Consider the following 14,471-nt stretch of genomic DNA (forward strand, 5'->3'; position numbering starts at 1 on the left):
ACATTTAAGGCCGATTCCCCAGAGTCAGACTCCTTCAGAGTCCAGAGAACCAGTGTTATCCAGAACCCGCACACTGTCTGCTGTTGCCAGGCACGCTTGTGATTCGGCAGCCTGCATTACATGTGCTAATCCTGTGGCTTCAATACTAGGGATCAGTCGAGCTGAGTATATAATGACTTTCCCCAAGTTCAACTGGGATTGGATGAGCAAACACCAAATCACACATGCTGATACTGGTTTTTAATTATGGAGGGTCATCAACAGGTATCGGTGGTTATTGGGAAGTAAACCGCCATCCAAGTGTAACCATGGTGGTAATCACAATGCAACCCGCTACTGAAAAGGACAATGCTAAAAGTAAAGGTTCCAAACGGTGGGGGGATTGGGGTTTACGGAATCATTCTGGGTTTCCAAAAGGACAGTTTTTAAAGAACCAATTTTTTTTAATGTCAAGAAGATTTGAATAATCTAAAGAGCCTTTTTTCAATATAAAGAACCTGTTTTTCAATGGAATGGTAAAGGTTGTTCATGCACTCCTAAAAATAAACATTCTTTATTAGAATTTATGGTTCAGAACCTGTATCTTCAATAGAAACGTTCCATTTAGCAACAGGTTCTTTATGATGGAAAAATGTTCTTAAGAGTTTAAAAATGCTCTTTACAGTTCTGTAAACAGTTTTTTTACAGTTTACAATCTCTTTTATGAACTGTTAACTGAAAGGTTTAGTGGGGAATCAAAATTAGTTTTTTTGCAATAATGCCAATGAAAAACCATTTTTGGTCCCCCAAAGAACCTTTCAGTTGACCATTCATAAAAGAACAATTTTTACTGTTAACATTTGAACAATCTAAAGAACCTTTTCTCTAATAAAGTCCTTTAATGTCTCATAGATGTTAAAGGTTTTTCAAGGAACCATCAATGCCAAAAAAATAATCTTTATTTTTAAAAGCGCACGGCATCGCTGTGAAAACCACCATTTCAAAACATTATTTTTAAGATTATCAAATCAAACATGCCAATAAAATAAAATAAAAAACTTTATTTTAAAAGCATGTAGTATTGAAGTAAACATGTGAACACATACATACACACACACACACATATATATATAGATAACTAGCTATTAGGGCTGTAACTTTTGTGAAAAAATCATTTTCGATTTTTAAGACATAAGTGTTCCTTGAATCGATTGTAAAATCGATTTTCCATGTCTAAAAAAAAAAAGACGTTTCCTTTTTCAACGTCAAATAACGGACGAACGTAAAGAGAGCGCTGGAAACGCACAAGTCAGCAATATTTCTTATTTATTGGCATGACGTTTTGTGCAGAATAACAAACAGCAACAGGAGTGCAACATTCTTGAAAAAATATAGGCTATATGCAGAGAGGACGGCTGCCATAACAAAAGAAAAAAAATTACTGCAGGCTTCAACCCGGCTGCATTTATGATTTAGGCAATACAAAAATCTCCAAGATTATTTTAAATAATGATTCAATCCATTTCAAACAACTGTTCATAAAAATTAAACTTTAAATGGACTTGAGAACAGGCCATGTGTGTTTTTTATTGAACGTAACCGACACTTAGGCTAGGCGGCACTAGGCAGGCATAATTAAAGGCTAGGGCCATTACAAATTTATTGGACAGGAAATCAAGTCGATCAACATTTTCGGGGTCCCGAGCAGAGCGGTTTTTATTCACTAGATGTCCAGCTGTTGAGAAGACGCGCTCCGACCGCATTGATGTCCCAGGGACACTCAGGTACAGCTGCGCAAGGTGGGGGTATTACTGCCAATTTTCCATCACAAAAGCCTGTCGCTGTAAGCTTGCAATGGTCCTTTTCATAACTCAGAATCTCCTGTAACTAGATGCGCGAATGAGGCGAATTCACGTCTACTGCGCCGCGAGACCTCCAGACGCGTGTAAACGCGTCTTTACATTGACTTAACATTGAAATAATTCGCACCAGACGCTCTATTCGTGTTTGGTGTGAACGCAGAGGTCGCTTTCGACTTATAGGTTTATAGGCACGTAAAATTGCTGGTATTTTCTGTCTAGCTTTCGCAAGGCATACTGCACTTTCGGAATTCTTTATTTTCTTTTTCTGCTTGTTTGTGAGTTTTGTTAGATCTATATTTTTTAATTGTTTAATTATTTTAATTAATAGTGTACATATTTGGTTAAAATCGATTCCCTATTTTCATTTTCAAAACTTTTTTTGGTTGGTCCGATCGATTGTGCAATCGATTTTCTAACTAAAAGTGACAGCCCTACTAGCTATAGATGTCTAGCCTCTGACCTACAACTAACAAAAACAGATCAGAACATTCAAAATAGACACACATAAATCAAAGTACTAATGGTAACAAATTAGATGAATGAATCATCAACAGATTGTTTATGAATAGCTGATTAAGTATGTAATTATGTCACTCGGCACACCCACAGGAAAAATGCACACCAATCTCAATCCATTCATAATACTTCCTCAGCTGAGGTCAGAACTTTACGTCTGTTTCCCCTGACTCACTTAGCTAGGAGCCTGGGACGAAAAAAGACAAAAGCACACATATACACACACACACACACACACACACACACACACACACACACACACACACACACACACACACACACACACACACACACACACCAGTTCATCTGAGGCCAAAGGGTAAGTATGCATAAAGCTTATCGGCAACGATCCATGTCTCTTCACATGGCAACACACACAACAAATTCTAACAGAGCTAGGCTAGCAGAGACAAACATCCAGTCAAACGTCAATGTTAAACGGACTTCACATTTTGATTTCTTTAAAACAAAGACAGCATGCTCACCTCTCAGAAAGGCACGTCAAGACTCAAGAGCACATCGTTGTGTGAAATCCAGGCAGCGAGAGCTATGTTGATCTCAGCTCTGAACGCTGTAGTGTGGGATGCATGTAAACCGCAATGGCTCATACATCTCTCACCATCAAATCTGGTCCTGAAATAGCAGGCGAAACTCCCTCTACTCCACAAGATCAACACACACAAAATGAATCTTCTAAACAGTACGGCCTCGGGTTTAAATCTCCAATGGATTTACAGTATAAGCAGTCTGAATATTTTAATATATGACTACAACTGTAAGCTTGAGCTCAGAGTCTGAATAAGTGCACCGTCTACACACACACATACACAGATGTTCCCGGTCTGACTGGGACCACCCTCTTCCTGTATGCCACACCTCCTTTCTGCAATTTTTAATGGGAGGGCAATAAGAGAGATTGCATTGACTTTGACTCCACCCACAATTACAGAGCTGACAAGTGTACAGTGACAATAGATCTGAGATGTTTAATTATTTAATTAAATATTAGTTACACATGGACTAATGAAACTGACAAAAGCCCATTACAAAATGTCAAAAACTTAAATGTTAAATAAATAAAAAAAGAAAGTAAAAGCCATGTATGAATAAATAGCTTACTATAATATAATTTTATATTATATAATATTATATAAATATTACTAAGAGCACTTTTACTGAACTATTAATGTGATGGACATGAATAATACCTTAAATCTCACTTAGGATTTTCAACTATTGGCCATAAAATGAAAAAAACAACAACAACAAACAAAAAAACACCACAAGCATGAATATCTTAAAGACTTGGACAACCACTTTAGAAACCACATAGCAACACACATCGTGGCTGCAAGTTTTGTGGAAAAAAGCACCACACATTTTCTCCAGAAAACATAAAAATGTAGTTTAAACTGTTTAAACCATTTATAAACATGATAAACTACCTTACACTGCCAACAAAGTACAAATCCCCACAAATAAAGATGTTTTTTTACAAGATTTCTCTGCGTGCCTACAAATAAAGCTTGCTTTTGTTAAAGTGGGTGCAGTGAAGATAGTAAACAAGTTAAAGCAGATTTTGCAAGACTTGATTTGAAATGCTCATAATTCTGAATGCCTTCTGTCTATTAACATTTTAAAAACCTTTGGCTTAGAAACGCAGCTAGAGAGGACAATTAAAAAGCCGAACAGCTGTCACAGAACATCTTTCCTGCAGATATGTTAGTGTTTATATTAGAGCCCGACCGATATGGATTTTTGGGGGCCGATGCCGATGCCGATATTAACTCGAAAAGAGTCGATTTATAAGCCGATATTTTGATTTTAAAAATAATCTGGATATTAGACCCATTTCCTATAAACTGCATTTACACAACATTCAATAGCAAAATATCTGCCTGTTCTATGTATGTGGGCTGTATAAACCATTTTCCAGAATGGACTATGTTAAAAAAAAGTCTTAGATTACAGTCTCAATGACTAAACAATTGCACATCAAAAGTATATATTTTTTATATATATTTATTTATATATTTTTTTCAAAAAACAGTCTGGTTTTAAACATTTAACACTTTTACTTTCTTCCAGTTGAAGCTGGTTTTAACAGTCTGTGTGTTTACTGTAAATAAATTATAATACTAAAGTTAAAGTATTTGCAGAAGTAGCCCACACTTTGCTGCTACAGCATTCACCTTTTTCAGCCATCTGTAGGCAGAAAGAGAGACGGAGAAAGAATAAGCATGTGTATTAATAATATCACCATGTATCATTACTCATGTCATCATTAGAATTATAATTAGGGCTGCAACTAACGATTATTTTGATAATCGATTAATCTGTCGATTATTTTTACGATTAATCGATTAATCGGTTTATGTACTTATATTTTAGTTTTTTCCATTTTTTCCCCAAGTAAATTATTAATAAATGGTCTTTATCCTTCAGCATAGATTTAAGAGATTTTAACCATTTTGCACTGTCATATCCTCATCAAAAATATACCTGGAGTTGTTTTATTGTGTTAGTAATCCTTTGTCGAACTCTTCTGCAATCAGAACACTGACCCATACTCTAGCAAATTTCACAAGGAGATTTCAAATAATGTTTTCACCATGGCAGTCCTTAGAGCTCCTAAAGTAGTTTAACATCCCGAACGAAGCTTATTAAGGAATCTTTCAGAACATATTTTCACGAAGAATAAGGATAAAACAGAATAAAATTGCAGTGCATTGTATTTTATTATTTACTGGGAAAAAGCTTTATAGCTTTTGCTGTGAAATTGTAAATAATCCTTCAAAAAAAGTGCCAATGGCATGAAACCTGAATGGAACTCACAATTTAAAGTAAAATCCATCAGAAGGTTGTCCAGAAAAAAAAAATAGGACACACACAAAAAACCTGCTGTGTGAAAAAGAGCAGTGAATAATACTTAGAAAAAAAAAGTGCATTTCAAATATCTACATTTACCTCTCTCATTCAGTCATAATTAGGCTGCACGACTGAATTTTGAACTGTTAAACGAGAAACTGATCACAGAACATGTTTGTAAAGCTTTAAATGTTAACTGTTAAAAAGCAATGTTATCAGTTTTTACGACTAAACATTTGCAAACAACATTGTACTGGAGAATCTGCACGAATAAAAGTCTTAGGGGCCGTTCACAAATCGCGCCTAAAAACGCGTGGAAAACGCTAGGCGTGCCGCTTTCTCCTCCTTTCCAAAGCGCTCGTGCAGAAGCGCCCCTGAGGCGTCTGCCTTTGCTAAGCAACCATGACGTGCTCTCTCCTTGAAGACGCGGAAATTTCAGCAAAGGATAAATGGATTTGCAGCTCAAAAAATCGCTTGCAGTAGCTCTGCTACTAAATTTATTTCAAAATGGAAATCCATATACAACTATGATCAGCTGTTCCTTTCATCTTGACTGAGCTTTTAACGTTGTTACGGGAAAGGATGAAGCTGATTGGTTAGTTCTTGTCACATGACCCGCGATGCGCTTGCAGCATTCTGAAAAGTTGAGATGTGTTTAACTCGATGCGGTGCGGTGTTGGAAATAACGAACTTGAGCGCGCAAAAGACGCGATATGTGAACGTCCCCTTAAACAGTTCAGTAGTGCAGAGTTTACAGGTTACTCTTCTTTTTTGAAGGCTCAAAGTAAAGTACTCCCAGTCTCCCACATCCCACTAAATGCTGCAGAGACGCTGTTCGGGAAGCACGTGACATAAAACGAGGCCAGCTATTGGCTATTCGCTACTTCTCCTGCTGTACTGGCTGAGTAAAACCTCCGGTGGCTCATTACTGCCACACTTTGGTCACCGCAGATTTGAAATATGCACAAAATGAGCCGCTTACGGCAAATAAAAGTTATTTAGCAACGAATCGATGACTAAATTAGTTGACAACTATTTTAATAATCGATTTTTATCGATTAAATCGATTCGTTGTTTCAGCTCTAATTATAATAATAATAAACTGGGATCTCATACATAGGCAAAAATGAGAAATATATATATTTTTTTTTATTTGTCAAGCAATAGGTATTACCTACTTCTATTTAACAATATTATTTCAACATTTTCCTGTTATGTCTGTAAAGCTGCTTTGAAACAATATGTAAAAAAAAAAAAAAAAGCGCTTGTTCAGCTCACATTTATTTACATGTCCCCTCTGGTTTAATCATTTCTGACGCACCTACTGTAGTTACTGTAACTACACTATATTTGCTCTCACAGACACATTCACAACAGACCCGTATATCTTCTCCTCTTCTCTTTGTGCAGTCTGAATCAAAACATCGTCTTGCCTACTATTACCGGAAGATTACGGAATCAATTCGAAGTTGAATGGTTAACGTTAGTGTCATGAACACACCGCTGTCAATTTTGAGAAGAACCACCTTCAAACAAGTTAATAGCAAGCATTTAAGGGGCCTGCTAAAAAGGAAGCTATTAGCGTTAGAGTAACGTAACCAGCCTGAATTCACCATATTGTTCTCTGGACCTGAGGGTAGCCTCTTCTTCCTTGCTTCTCTCTTAATTCTCATCAGCAGGACTAGCGCTATCGCTCGCTTCTTACAACGGGACAGATACATGTTTGCTGCTGACCGAAAGGAGGAGGAACGCTAAACGTTTTTAAAACTCCGCCTATGCCATAGCGCAGCGCAAATCGCGATGTATCTAAAGGGCAACGCTGAGCCCAGCGGCAAGCGCCGTGCATACCGCGTCCTGTGTGAAAGGCCCAATAACGCGGTCATTATGTGGGAAACACACCGCAATAGAATAAGAATAAGTTAAACGCTAACGTTATAGTTTGACCTCCTATTAACGTTCGCGCTCTTCCACTGATAAACATGGTATTAGCTTTGTGGCTAATCTAATATAGCAATGCATTAGCGGCTGTAAGTGATGTTACAGAATATTTAGAAGTAATAATGATAGGACCGTTAGCTAGAACTACCACACAGTTTTTATACACAGGGTATGAACTAAATCTACAATCATTTCACATGACGAACGACAGACTCACCGTCAAAACAGTTGATCGCTTTCTTCTGTAGTGGACTTCTGGCGCTGTTGTTAACTCTGGAGTTGCAGAGCTCCCTCTGGTGGGCACACTATGCAACACTCATAACATGAGTGAAGCATGAGACTCTGTTTCTCATGTTTCATCGGCCGTTATAAATGCCGATGCCGATTTAAATGCAATTAGCTTATATCGGCCGATAATATCGGCCGGCCGATATATCGGTCGGGCTCTAGTTTATATTTTTTTTCTGACCTTCTGTAGCAAAGCACTACCAAGCTCTCAGGCATTTTAGGCAAATAGGCCTTTTCAGGCAAATTAATAAATCAAACGTTTTTGTTACTGATTTCAAAAACACATTCAATTTGACAAGATATGCCATCTGCATCAAATTTTATTTCTGTAATAGCTTTTTTGAGTTCAACTGGACTGATTAAAGTTTGAAAATTAAGGATCTAGGTCTGGATGAGAATGCGGTCAATATTGGTTATAGACATTGAACACCAGCTGAAAAAGAAAGTTGTTTCAGAGCATGACCAAGTTATTAAATTTTGATTCAAAAAATTTTCTTAATAGGATGCATTGCTAAAATAATCTAAAATAAGACCAATACCATGTGTGGCTTATGTTGACTTAGACTGACACTCACACAGAAGATGTCTGGTCACGTAGTGTATCTTCAACACTGAGTGATTATTCAGTTAACATCAGCCATATCACTCAGCAACTGATTAATCACTTGTTAACGTCACTCAATTGACCTCCATCATCCAATCAGCTGTACTTACACACAGACGCACACAAAAACACGTACACAATGTCTGGGTGCATTCCTAGAGCACTCTGTTTCAGATATGAAATACCATTATTTTCCCAGAATACTACTTAGAAGCAATAATGAAAGCCTTGGTTTCCAAGAGAAGATCAAATTTCCTCTGTTTAAAAGACATGAACCAGAGTGCATCTGGCTCTTTCCTCTTCTGTGCTGAGCACAGGTCACCGAGGTCAGGTAAGGGTCATCGTCAGGAAGTGTGGGCACTGCTAATGGTATGTCTGTTGACAGCAATTATTGATCACGGACTTTGCTCTTTGCATCAGTGGAGCAGACAAATACATTCACTTCACTGCATCAGCACAACAACCGCTACCATCTGAGGTCAGAGTCTATGCCAATTTTGTTAACATTAACATTTTTTAAAAGAACAATTTATTTGTAATATCTTGGTTCTATACTGGAACATCTCTATTTACTGACTACAACTGCATTTTCTGAGGGAGACAACAGTGCTGTCAAAGCAACAAAATATGCTCATTAATAAACTGGTTGAAATGGCACAGACACATCACTTTTTTTATCAGCTGTGCATCAACACATAAAGTGGTTTTTATGCCTATGTAGTGTAGATGACATTCTGTATGCAAAAATATACAAGAAAGATCAATTGCAATTCAGAATGTAATATTACTATGATATCATTGTAGCGTTACATTTTGATTACATTTTTCTAATAATGGGAATTTAAAATGTAATTAAATTTGGTGGTGCAAATTTATAATACATTTTTTACAAGTACAAAAGTTATAAAAAAAAACTGCAATTAAATGCACAGCAAAAAAGCTGATAATGATGAAAAATTATGAGCTTATTAAAAATTTATTTAATTTAGATGCTGACCATGAAAGCACTGTAATTTAACTATTTATTTGACTGTCATATCAGCATGAAACGCTATTATTCATTGCAAAATAAAATAAAATAAAACAAAATACAATTTGCTGCCCTTTTGCACTTAAACAGCGGAGCACCAGCTTTTCATTACCGCTCAACATACCTCAACTCCCGCACCTTGACAAGGGGAAACTATTTCAATGTTTCAACCTTTTTCCTTCTATCAGTGCAGTGCAAAATGCAAAGCATTTGATCAGATTCAAACACACAAACATGATCTGATTCTTCTAGCGTAAGGAGTGTCTTGAGTAAACTCTGAGAGTGAAAACATACAGCCGTCTCCTCTCTTAGGGCTTTCTCACACCCTTAGACTGTCAGGTATAGAGACGGATGTGGGAAATGGGTGTGACTGATGACAGCATGTGCATCACGACCCATGGGCCTATGGGAAAGTGTTTATAGCATCACCACACGTTAGAGGGTTATTCCACCACCCACCACTGACCTTGCCCCTGATTATTCCAGAACAACCTCCCTGCTCCTTTCAAAATACTGTAACAAAGTGAAGAAGTAACACTGTTCCCTTTGGCCGAAAACCTCTTACGATGGAATGGATAAAAGCTTGAATAAATCAGAATTGGCAAAGTATAAAGGTTACAAAAGGCCAGAAGAAATCACTCATCTCTCATTTACACGAGTCATATCAACACACCCACTCATTACACAGCAAAAAAACCCTCTTTTGTTGCCATAAAAGAAGGGATATCCTGTTTCCTCAAAATAGAAACAAGCACAAAGTCACTGTTCAAACAGACAAAATCAAATTCTAATAGAAAAACGTGCCAGAAAGATCTTGAAGACACAGCAGCCAGTTCAAACCGGTGAAAGTTTTCTGTCCTCATTATATGATACGATCCAAATCTAATACAAAGCAGTCAGAGCTTTACATTAATATCGTCAATGTTTTGGTCCATGAATGAAGGAAACATTTTTTTCACTTTAGGTGTGTCACACACACAGTAGAATGAATTCAAGGTGTGACAACTCAGAACCTCGCCCTTTAGAAACAACCTGTGATTTATTTAAACATACACAGCTGTATAGCTGTATATGACAGCCAGTGTTGACAAGCGACATTTAACCATCAAGTCTGACAGCTAGTGGTAGCTAACATGGAAATATCTAAAAGTCTTGCTTTTGTCCGTAGTCGAGGGGATGAAGCTGGGAGCTTTGTGGCCTTTCTTCCATGCCCCAGGACAAATGTAGTCAGTTTTCCCCACCATTATCGCTCTAATGTGCACCCTGAAGGGCTTCTAGTCATTGCCAAACCCGAAGAAGCATACTGGTTCACCCTGGTAACAAAAAGGCCAATAAACCCCCCCCCAAGAATCACACAGCCACTGGCTACTGTTTGGAAACACCCTACCACATGTGCCGGCACCAACCCAGAGCCAATTAGAGACCTTCAGACTTGATTGCATTTTCAGCCTCAGCGGTCTTGTTGAGAACTTGCATTTCCACTTAAGCTAAACCCACATTTGCACACATTTCATGGCCCACTGAAATGTTTAGTTAATGCTGGCTGGTCGCAGGCATTCCCTTCTGCAAAGCTATCTAGCTCCCTCAGTTCTCGAATACAATGACCTCCCAAACATCTTTGTTTCAATCCCCAAGAATATTTATTGTCGGCCTGTCTTCCTGGTGCAAGTGGAGTTGAAGGCTTACACAGTTTCTGCTGCTTCAGTAAACTACTCGAGCCTCTGATTCAAAGGACAATGGCTGTTGGGCTCCACCTTCATCTAGTGAATCCATTACTTCATAACTACGTCACACTTCCCCATGTATCACTGAGGCTAGAGGACAGGGGTTTTCTAACCGGAGAAAAATAATGCAGAAATAATTAATAAAAAATTTCAATTAAATTAAATTAATATCTCTTGGTTCTCCAAACAATGGATCAAAAAAGTGAAAAGTAATGGAAAAATGGAGGATAAAAATTTTTTACATTTTAAAATGTAGCTGCTCCCACAGAAAATAAAATAAAATCTCTCAGCTGCCCTAACAATCAAAAAAAGAAAGAGGATAAAATAAAATATAATAAAATAAAAAGCATCAAAGGGTTTTTATGCAATATGTCTCTGAGGGTTTCTGGCATCAGAAAGTTTGAAAACCCCTGGCTTAGCATAATAACTCTGTATTAAATGACTACTTATTTTTTACAAAAGCAAAATGAATGGTTTCATGGTTGAATTGTATAAAATATGACTATGAATACTACATTCCCTAAAAACGTATATGTTCTACACCTGTCCTGTGTAAATATTAGATTGGCCTTTGCCATTTTTGCCTAATTTGGAAATGGCTTTGGATTTTGTTTATCTAAACTGGCACCATTCCACCCTCCGTCAAGCTCAAAGTCTACATACTGTATCTGGGAATACTTATACAGCAAGGAACTTTCATGAATACCAGTCTGGTATTCTGCACTGTCAAAGGCAGACATTTACTTGTTCTCCATTAAGGAATGTTAGCTCTTGCATCAGTTGTAGATTGCAACAGGATGCCATGGGCCGTGGCAATGCTTGATACTACTGGAACCTGTAAAAAGGACAGATTGGTTCATTGGTATGTGTGTCCCCTGCCCATCCTGAGAGCCATCTACCAATGTTGGAGCACTGGGGTGCAAGACTGCAAGATTGTAACATTAATAACATGAGATCAGAGCATTGTCTGAGTTTTATCCAGGAGAGAATGGCAAATTTAAACCGCTACACTGGGCTTTTGTTCCACTACACTGGACAGAGCTGGGATAGGCCTCCCAGAACACCTCCTTTATCCAAGTCACACAAACCCTGAGGCACATCCACGCACACACACACACCCTATCAACTACTTCTGCAGGCTTGTGCAGTACAGTACAGTACAGTACAGTACAAGTCAAACACCACCTTATGAAGAAGAGACACAAAGACACTACTGATATAACAGATCGAAAGGAAAACAAACAGTGGGTGTCTTTACAATGACAATATATAAAGTTTGCTCATAATGAAACTGAAATTAGTAAAATGAAAATACGGGTCATATTTATCCACTAAATAAAATTAAAAAATTATATTTATATATATTTATATATATATATATATTAGTGGTGGGCCGTTATCGGCGTTAACGTGCTGCGTTAACGTGAGACTCTTATCGGGCGATAAAAAAATTATTGCCATTAATCTATTCTCAAAGTTGGGTTGGGAGCTGGGTCTATACTAAGCAAGCTATGATGACTTTCACCTTGGTATTTTATATAACCGACTGGCTGAGGCCAGCCTAAAAAGATGCTCAGGACATCGTCATGAAAGCTTATCTTTTTCATGTGTTTTTAAGCCTTTCCGCTTGTCGATTTAAACATTAAAGCATCCAAACACAAGAACGGAAAAGCTTAACAGAGTAGCTGGTTACTCGCGCGCACGAGAGAGATCGAGAGCCGCGTATCACGGACAGCGACACTGAACCGAGCTCTCTTCTGCAAAGTTCTCCTCGAAGTCCCTCCTGCACCTGAACGAACAAATACAAATCGCAGTTTGAACAAACAAAAATATGTGAAAGAGCCCAATTCAGTACTCGCGGTGTTCTGGTGTTCAGGGCTCACGCAGAGAAAGACGTCTCAAAACACTTGAACATCGAATTTGCTTATTTTTGCTCTTGTGCCGACAAATATATACAAAATATGTCAAAATATCCACCTTGGAAATTAAGCTCGAAAAAACGGTCAGTTATTTCTTAAGTGAAAGTAAACAGTTGAGGGAAAAAATGGGATGTATAATATTGGATGCGTGACCGCGCCTAATTTAGCTACTGGCTGCTGTAATGTAAATCCAAGAAAATGAAAATGAAAATCACTCACTGCTCTTGACTGAATTACTTCAGTCAATATTCAGACACCAGATATATTTTTTTTATATATAGCAAAACTGTAATAATGTGAGAAATGTTGAAGGTGTCTGAATAAATGTAGGTTTGATTGTATATTTCATTTTTACACTGAAGACTATCCAGTGCTATTTTACATTTAATTATTTGGTTTCTGTACCTTGACACCTACAAACTTGAAAAAAACTTAAACATTGTGTAAATAGCACAAATAAATAAAAATAAACGAACATACAAATTAAACAATTTCAATCAGGGCCCGCTGGTACCACCTTCACCGGGTCCCCGCTGACCCCAGCTACGGCCCTGCTCAATTTTATTTGGGTAACACACATATTCTGAATGCCGTCGGCAGAATTCGAATGAGCCATTTTAATCGAGATTAATTTCAAGATCAAAGTGAGATTAATCTAGATTAAAAAAATTAATCTATGCCCACCACTAATATATATATATATATATATATAAATAAAATATATATATATATATATTAAAGTTTTGAGAATAACATAAATATTGGAAATTGGAAAAGTTGATGCTTAAGTTTTTATAATAGCAATTTGCATATACTCCAGAATGTTATGAAGAGTGATCAGATGAATTGCATAGTCCTTCTTTGCCATGAAAATTAACTTAATCCCAAAAAAACCTTTCCACTGCATTTCATTGCTGTCATTAAAGGACCTGCTGAGATCATTTCAGTAATCGTCTTGTTAACTCAGGTGAGAATGTTGACGAGCACAAGGCTGGAGATCATTATGTCAGGCTGATTGGGTTAGAATGGCAGACTTGACATGTTAAAAGGAGGGTGATGCTCGAAATCATTGCTCTTCCATTGTTAACCATGGTGACCTGCAAAGAAACACGTGCAGCCATCATTGCGTTGCATAAAAATGGCTTCACAGGCAAGGATATTGTGGCTACTAAGATTGCACCTAAATCAACAATTTATAGGATCATCAAGAACTTCAAGGAAAGAGGTTCAATTCTTGTAAAGAAGGCTTCAGGGCGTCCAAGAAAGTCCAGCAAGCGCCAGGATCGTCTCCTAAAGAGGATTCAGCTGCGGGATAGGAGTGCCACCAGTGCAGAGCTTGCTCAGGAATGGCAGCAGGCAGGTGTGAGCGCATCTGCACGCACAGTGAGGCAAAGACTTTTGGAAGATGGCCTGGTGTCAAGAAGGGCAGCAAAGAAGCCACTTCTCTCCAAAAAAAACATCAGGGACAGATTGATCTTCTGCAGAAAGTATAGTGAATGGACTGCTGAGGACTGGGGCAAAGTCATATTCTCCAATGAAGCCCCTTTCCGATTGTTTGGGGCATCTGGAAAAAGGCTTGTCCGGAGAAGAAAAGGTGAGCGCTACCATCAGTCCTGTGTCATGCCAACAGTAAAGCATCCTGACACCATTCATGTGTGGGGTTGCTTCTCATCCAAGGGAGTGGGCTCACTCACAATTCTGCCCAAAAACACAGCCATGAATAAAGAATGGTACCAAAACACC

At 37.9% G+C, this 14,471-nt stretch overlaps 1 protein-coding gene across 4 annotated transcripts in view; it reads right to left on the minus strand.

Moving 5' to 3' along the window:
• The window catches only part of daam1a (dishevelled associated activator of morphogenesis 1a), a 57,238-nt gene that overhangs the window by 37,125 nt on the left and 5,642 nt on the right, over positions 1-14,471 (minus strand). For 2 of the 4 annotated variants that reach the window (XM_059520018.1, XM_059520015.1), the window contains exon 1: positions 2,843-3,162. The exons of the other annotated variants lie outside the window; for them this stretch is intronic. The gene's annotated coding sequence lies outside the window, so the exon portion shown is untranslated. Of the gene's footprint in view, positions 1-2,842; positions 3,163-14,471 lie in introns of those variants that run through there. 4 annotated transcript variants of the gene reach the window in all.

This window comes from Carassius carassius, chromosome 32, assembly GCF_963082965.1.
Source record: "Carassius carassius chromosome 32, fCarCar2.1, whole genome shotgun sequence".
In the NCBI taxonomy this organism is placed as follows: Eukaryota; Metazoa; Chordata; class Actinopteri; order Cypriniformes; family Cyprinidae; genus Carassius; species Carassius carassius.